Source organism: Anser anser (assembly GCF_964211835.1).
Source record: "Anser anser genome assembly, chromosome: 3".
In the NCBI taxonomy this organism is placed as follows: Eukaryota; Metazoa; Chordata; class Aves; order Anseriformes; family Anatidae; genus Anser; species Anser anser.
In genome coordinates, this window is record NC_139722.1 from 60,794,793 (window position 1) to 60,802,444 (window position 7,652).

At 42.8% G+C, this 7,652-nt stretch overlaps 1 protein-coding gene across 4 annotated transcripts in view; it reads right to left on the minus strand.

Moving 5' to 3' along the window:
• TAAR1 (trace amine associated receptor 1) overlaps positions 1-7,163 on the minus strand; it is a 16,603-nt gene extending 9,440 nt beyond the window's left edge. The window contains exons 1-3 of one of the 4 annotated variants that reach the window (XM_083830709.1): positions 7,011-7,163; positions 3,166-3,204; positions 1,959-2,039 (exon numbers count right to left, since the gene is read on the minus strand). The gene's annotated coding sequence lies outside the window, so the exon portion shown is untranslated. Of the gene's footprint in view, positions 1-321; positions 539-1,958; positions 2,040-3,165; positions 3,288-7,010 lie in introns of those variants that run through there. The other 3 variants (XR_014582179.1, XR_014582180.1, XM_083830708.1) reach the window with 3 other exon arrangements.
• Positions 7,164-7,652: the final 489 nt, after the last annotated feature.

Consider the following 7,652-nt stretch of genomic DNA (forward strand, 5'->3'; position numbering starts at 1 on the left):
CCCTCCCCTCCCCTCCCCTCCCCTCCCCTCCCCTCCCCTCCCCTCCCCTCCCCTTCCCCTTCCCCTCCCCTCCCCTCCCCTCCCCTCCCCTCCCCTCCCCTCCCCTCCCCTCCCCCTCCCCCTCCCCCTCCCCCTCCCCCTCCCCTTCCTTCCCCCTTCCCCTTCCCCTTCCCTTCCCCTTCCCCTTCCCCTTCCCTTCCCCTTCCCCTTCCCCTTCCCCTTCCCCTTCCCCTTCCCCTTCCCCTTCCCCTTCCCCTTCCCCTTCCCCTTCTCCTTTTCCTTTTTCCTTTCCTTTTACTTTCCTTTTACTTTCCTTTTCCTTTTCCTTTTCTTTTTTCTTTCCTGCCTCCATTCACAATCGTATTTTTAGTCTGGCCAGTGGGTGCTTTCCTCCGGTTTCTGACTTACTGTCCATTCTTCCTCTTACGTGTGACATTTCTCCACTAGGCAACTTGATTCTTTTTAAATTTTCTCAGGGCTACGGAAGGGTTAGGAGTCCTAAGGGAGGTGAATAAAATGAGGAGGAAGAGCTCAAAACCTGATGATAAAAATGATATGTTGTAGGGTTATTATATTCATCAGATAGCTTTACGACAGTCATATCTTGTTTGCCTGTGTTGTGCAGTTATCATTGGAATATGCTGGTGGAGAGGAAGTTCAAACAACAAACTTGAGAGCAGCCATTTTGAGTGTAGAACCCCTGGAGAAAGCCACGTTTGCTCTCTAGCTGACTACCAGTAATGTCTACATAGTTTAAAATAATTAAATGTATTTTGAAAAGAAAAATAGAGAGAAAGGGACCTGGTCACACTACAGGAGATTTTTTTTTTTCCCCTGACGTGTGGCTGGGCTCTCACCTTGACTTCACCCTACAGAAGAAAAGACTGATCCTCCAGAGCCTCCTATGGCTGTGGGGCTGGCCAGCCTTCTGCTCCTACTAAAATCTCAGGTGGCTAAGGGAGAAGGAGAAAGCTGCAAGTATGGACAGGGGTGGTGTGTAATAGCATGCTTAGTGAAATGAATGTAGCAGTTTCTAAGATGCCAAGATAATTAACTATTTAAGCAGGTCAAATTGTCAACTAATGTAGAGCAACAAAGAAATATTGGTAACAAGTGTTAATGTTATTGGTGCCTCTGCTTTATATAGGCATTTTCTTGGTGCTTGATACTGATGCGGATCATGAAAATATTCTCAGTCTTACAGTATCAAAGAGATATATGTCAAGCTCTATGTCTGGATCCTCAGAGCACTTATGAATAGTCACCATTCAACAGTCTTTTGAGTCTGTAATATTATAGTAAAACAGTTATACGTCAAAATTCAAAGTGAAGACTTGTCTACAAAATTGTTGCTGTGGCTTTCTTTTTTGCAAGATTTACATTTTTGTAATAATTAGTTTGCAGATTCTTGGATACAGAGAAAACCAGAAAAAGAGATGTTTTCACATAGCCTATCATACATGGGTTACCTACATTAAAAAAATAAAAATTAAAAAAAAATAAGTATAAGATTATTAAAACAGGAAAGACAGAAAACAACATCCCAGGGAATGGAAATAGCACTTTTTCCAGATCTCAAACTCATCTGAACGTGTTCAAAAACGGTTCTGTCCTTCTTTGGGAAGAATTTTGGCAAGAATGTGGAAAGGACACTGGAAATAGGAAGGAGCAGAATGCGGCTAAGGAGTGAGAACAGTTCCCATGGGGGAAAAAAAAAATAATATAAAAGCTGGACAGCAGTGATTTCAGCTGTGGCTCTTATTTGCATTTATGTGGGCATGGTTTGGTCATTTGGCAGAAAATGTTGTTTTGCAGTATCCATTAAACAGAGGAAAGTTTCTCATTTTCATATGGTTCATTTTAAAAACTGGATCTCTCAAAGGAATTTAAAACTACTGGAGGCTCTGAGATGGCCCCATGGTTGAAGAGGAATTTTGAAAGTATGTAACTCCACTCACCATTTATGCAGTCCTCAGAAAATAAAAAGCACATCATTACAAGAAGTTATCTTCTTAAGTTTCCATTTGTACATTTGAAATCTGTGGAAAATGCACAAATTGCCAGTAAGCCATTAATTCAAATTAAATATTTAATTATATGGGTTAAATGAGAAGATGTACCAACTACTGAGCTGAACATTATTGCTGCAAACCTGGTGTAATTCTGGACAATCTGAAGCTAGACCAGATTTATAGCAGGGAAATTTAAAGAACAGATGGGTTGATAGACCTCTAGATCTTTTTCCATTGTTTATATTCTTACTTTTCAGTGCAAAACATTACTTTTCCTTGACAAGTAGAAATAGCTGTTTATACAGAGAAACGTGATGTTTATGCAGTTTCTTAAAGTGTATTTTTTAGGGTTAGCCCCCAAAATGAGATAAATGCAACTCTGAAATGCACAGAGGAGTAAGAGATTCCAGCAAGAAAAAAATGTTTCTACAGCAGTGCAAAACACATCTGTCCAAAACCAAGAAACTCTCTCTGCACAGGGAGGGTTGTAAATCTTTTATAGCCATGCTATTAGCAGAAGATGCTGCCCCTGACACCAGCACCAGGAAGCTCCCCGGAGGGCAGGAGCAACCCTTTGGTGCTCTCCCCGGGAGGGCTGGCAAGTTCCCCGAGCCGTGGTGCCAAAGCAAGGCAGGTTCTCTGTGCCTCTCTGCTGTCCCCATGCACCCACCAGTCCCATGGCAGCACACTCAGGACTGTGGCCAGTTTGTAGGCATTTGGTGGCCTCCAAACACCACCTCCAATGTGAAGGCAAAAACGGAGGAGGGAGGCAGCAAGCAGCAAGCATGTAGGATCCCAGCTAGGTCACTCCACACCCTCATGGCCCTGGAATAGCTCCACAGAAAGCAAAGAGCCTTGTTCCTCATTCAGAGCTGTGCCTGAAAAGAGGTTTGCCCCCTAGCTATGTTCCTCTTTCAGGTATTGGGAATTAACAGCTTTTTAAATGATCCTCTGAGCCACTACCAAAGTCTTACTGCTGTTGATGCTGTTGCTGCTCAGTACAGAAAAGTCTTACTGCTGTTGATGCTGTTGCTGCTCAGTACAGAAAGAAGAGTAAGTGCTAACCATGGAAAATTCGTCACTGAAAAAAAAATAATAATTTCCTAAACTAGCATATTAGCAACTATCTGTATATGAGAAGGTGAGACCATACCTGCTCAGGAGCTATTTCCTCGTCACGAACTGGCGCAACCTGCAAATACAGCACAATAGTGACTCATCCCACATGGAGCCCACAGCTTGGCAGCTGCCTACTTTGGTCTGACTCTGGATTACAGCCCGCTGGAAACATCTCAGCAACAGAATGACGCAGATATTAAATATTCAGAAAAGATAAGGAGACAATAAATCTGTTCTGTCACAAGCCGGTTGCATATGCAAAGATGAATGAATCTGAAATAAGTTAAAGCCAGGCTCATGGAAAGAAGCATACAAAATAAAAACGAATGTTTATTATGGTTAAAGTCTAGATGGAGCTAACAGCACTGAAGTGTTGCTACTAAGATAGCCTCATGGTTTCTACCTCAGGACTCTACTTTCAATTTTGTTAGACTTTGACAAGCTTTAGCAATTTGAGTTATTTTAGAAAATTTGATGTGTCTACCCAAGACTTTCAAAAAAAAAAAAACACAACCACAGTACTTCAACAGTATCTGAGAACAAGACAGAGTTGAGCCCTGAGCATAACGTGTGTGGCTCTGGTCACAGCGTCTCCCTGGGGACTTGGTGTTGGGGCAGGTTAGGGAGATAAGAAAGCATGGGCCTGGCAAGGTGGCACAGGGGACATGGGACTGAACAGGAGGGACAATTCGTGGTGAAAGGAAGGTCTTGGAATGTCACATTTTGGTTTGGAAGGGTGGCTGCTTTACGGGAAGCCACTGAAAAATAAAATGGCCCATAAAGTCTTATATGTCAATAAGAAATCTCCTGGAGCCTGTTCTCCACAGTACTCTCTGCCACCTTTCACAAATGTTGGATTTGCCTATGATAGGCACATGTTGTTTGCCTAGAAACACTGAGCAAATCTGAATGTTTCTAATCGCCCATCTGTAAGCCCAACAGACTGCAGATGCCAGCGCTGCTGCACCGTGGGCCATTTTTAAGGGGAGGAACCTACCTGTGCCATCTTCTGCTTCTACAGTTGTTTTCTGCTGTAGGAAGCAGCAGCACTGTGCATGAGCATCTCTGGTGCCATGGCACTGAAGGTGCAGCAGTTCAACCTACACAGAAACTACCAGCTTCAGAAGCTGGGCCCTTTCATGCCCACCCTCTGTTGCCCCATCTCAGGAAGATATGCATGGGCAGTCTGACTTTTCACCAGAACACCTTCCTCAGCAGCTGCCATATGTCATTTAAATATGCTTTGGGATCACCAAATAGGAGGTAAGGACCTAATGGATTCAGTTTGAATTTGATTTATTATTTGCTATCAAGTTTCTGCTTGCAAGCCATCTACTGCACAATACCTGTGGGACTGGAAGGAACAGATGGCAGGAACAGGAGGTTTACATCCTTAGATGGTTCTCCACCAGCCTGCATAACTTTTTGTTCTTGCAAGTGATGGTTGGTGGAAAAAAAAGAAAAAGTAAATCTCTCTCTCTCTCCCTCTCTCTGTGTGTCTCTCTGTTTTGTTGTTGTTGCTGTTTTCCCTTTTCCGGTGAGCAACGTTATTCACATCTGCAACCTTTGCTGCTTCTTCTGTTCCTTGCAAGCCCTGTGTGTCCACATGGACTAATGCTCTAAGTGGACCCTTGTACAGGTCCCTATTCTCATTTCCATCCCTTCTATCATGCTCTATATGCATCTGTTAACACGTGGTATTAGGTGGGTCATTGAACATCTTCATTTTCTGGGTTCACGCCAAGAGCTGATTTTTACAAGTAGCTTGCAATTACAGCTGAAGTCAGTGATAACAATGTTTTGAATGCTTTTTAAATATATAAAGTATTTTTGTAATATGTAATATATTCTGGCATCTCAAGTTATTTTTGGCTACTGTAAACATCAGTTTATTTGCACTTCATCTCCTCCTCTGTGCAAGAGGATACAAATTATTCCTTAGTTTGTGGAAGTGCTGCTATGCCAAATGTTCATAAGATATCAAGATATCATCAAATGATAAGCCTTAGAAAATCAAGGAGGGCTATGTGTTGCATCCTTGGTGAAAGAAGAGCAATGATCTGTAAGAAAAGATTCAGTAAAAAACAACTGGCATTGTAAGACTCTCTTGGTAAAATCCAAGAGAGGTTACATGAAGTAACTGTTGTAGGAACCCCAAATGAGAGAGGTTGCATGCCTACTTTTGATTTAGTCTAACGCTGAACTTGGAAGAATCCCTGCAAACAGAGGCTAATGTTAACATGAATAAACAATCTGAATGTTTAGTACAACATTAAAGAAAGGCTTAGGAAGTCTTCAACAAAAATGAATGTTTAAACCTGTTGCTAAGCAATGTAAATGATCAAACTTAAGTTTTATTGTTTTAAAACTCTGGTCTTTGTAAATAAAGCCATCTGATACTCTTGAGGTATAGCTAAATGACATCTGTTATGAAAGGCACCATACATGTACTTTTACCCACACCTGCCAAACCTTTCTATCTTTCAGTCTAGCTACCAGGAAGTACATCATTGTGCATTAATGGCTGTGTTTTAATAGCTTGCTCTTCCCTTTTTTATCTCAGTGTCAGATATATTTGATTTCTGCTTGGGCAAACATAATTATTATTCTTTCAAACAATAACTTTCCATGAATGGATTATAACGTGCTTTTGCAATTTGGAATCACGGTATATCCCAAATTGCAAGGGACCCACAAGGATCATCGAGTCCAACTCCTGGCTCCACACAGGACCACCCAAAAATTAAACCATATGTCTGAGAGCATTGTCTGAACATTTTTGAACACCAGTGCTGTGACCACTGCCCTGGGCAGCCTGTCCCAGTGCCCGACCACCCTCTGGGTGCAGAACCTTTCCCTAACCCCCAGCCTGACCCTCCCCTGTCCCAGCCCCATGCCGTGCCCTCGGGTCCTGTCGCTGTCCCCAGAGAGCAGAGCTCAGCGCCTGCCCCTCCGCTCCCCTCGTGAGGGAGCTGCAGGCCGCCATGAGGCCTCCCCTCAGCCTGCTCTGCTCGGGGCCAAACAAACCAAGGGGCCTCAGCTGCTCCTCATACGTCTTGCTCTCTAGAGCCTTCACCATTTTCGTAGCCCTCCTTTGGACACTCTCTAATAATTTTATGTCCTTCTTAAAGTGTTGTGCCCAAAACTTCACACAGTACTTGAGGTGAGGTGGCACCAGAGCAGAGCAAGACAATCCCTTCCCTCAACTGGCTAGCAATGCTGTACTTCATGCACCCTAAGACATGGCTGGCCCTCTTGGCTGCCAGGGCACACTACCAGCTCATGTTCAACTTGCCATTGACCAGAACCCCCAGATCCCTTTCTGTGGGGCTGCTCTCCAGCCTCTCATTCCCCAGTCTGTATGTGTGGGAGGGTTGCCCTTTCCAAGGTGCAGAATCCAGTACTTGCTGTTGTTAAATTTCATATTGTTGGAGATTTGGTTATGTTACCTGTTGTGTCCAACTCAGTGTAAGAACATCTCTGAGAAAGTTAGAGACGACAACTACTAACCAAGGAGGGGGTGGAAGAAAACAAATGTTTGTACATTTTGGACCAATTTTTGTACAGTTCAGTTTGCCAGCTGGGTGACAAAACAAAGTATTAGGAATTCTATGGGGCCGGTGAACCTAACTGCTGCCAAGGTAGAAGCTATATGGATCACCATCTATAGGATCTCTCCTGGGCAGAGCCAATGGCTTCCAACCCTGGCCAGGCCCTGCTAAGTGGTGTGAGGGCTACCATGCAGGGTAGACTGAAAAGAAGACAGAGTCCAGCTGTCTGAATTCAAAAATAAATGTAGAACATCCCTTTCTCTGCAGATGCATGATCAGCAGATGTAAACTGACGTACCAACATTGATTTTAGTAGTAGTATATCTACCTCACTGTTGCCTTTTGCCTTTATCAGACCTCAATGAAAAGATCATTAGGTTAAGATGTTTGGCTCTTAGTGGAGACAAACTGAAAAAAGGAAAAAGAGAGAGCATGTTAGATAGCAGTATTTAGCTAGCACAATAATAAATGCTATATGAAAAACTTTGGAAGGTCTCTGGCAAGGATTGGGGAGTATATCCAACAAAGTATATAATATAGCAGTGACTACCTCACTAGGCCTAAAGTTCACTCTATTCTTTTTGCTCAATTTAAGGGACTTGGTGCTAAAATGTTAAAGCTTCTTGTTATTGTATATTTTCCCTAAGATTTTCATAAATGTTTCAGAATGATGTTTTGATCTTTTCAAAGCTATTCATAAATTTGACAGAAATTACTAGGGAAGTTTTGCCTGAAAATTAAACTGAGCTGGATATTTTTGGTGGTTGGTGTCTGTGAGGAAGAAAAAGAATTCAAACACAAAGTTCCTGCATTAACAGTGAGGGTTCAAAATCACTGGAATTGCTCAAGCCACTAGATGATCATTAAGGCTTTGCAGCACTTCAGTTTTCTCTGAAACTATGAGACTTCCTTGTGCTTTTTTTCCCATGAATACTCATCACAAAATGATATCAAGCAGTGGGCATATGTT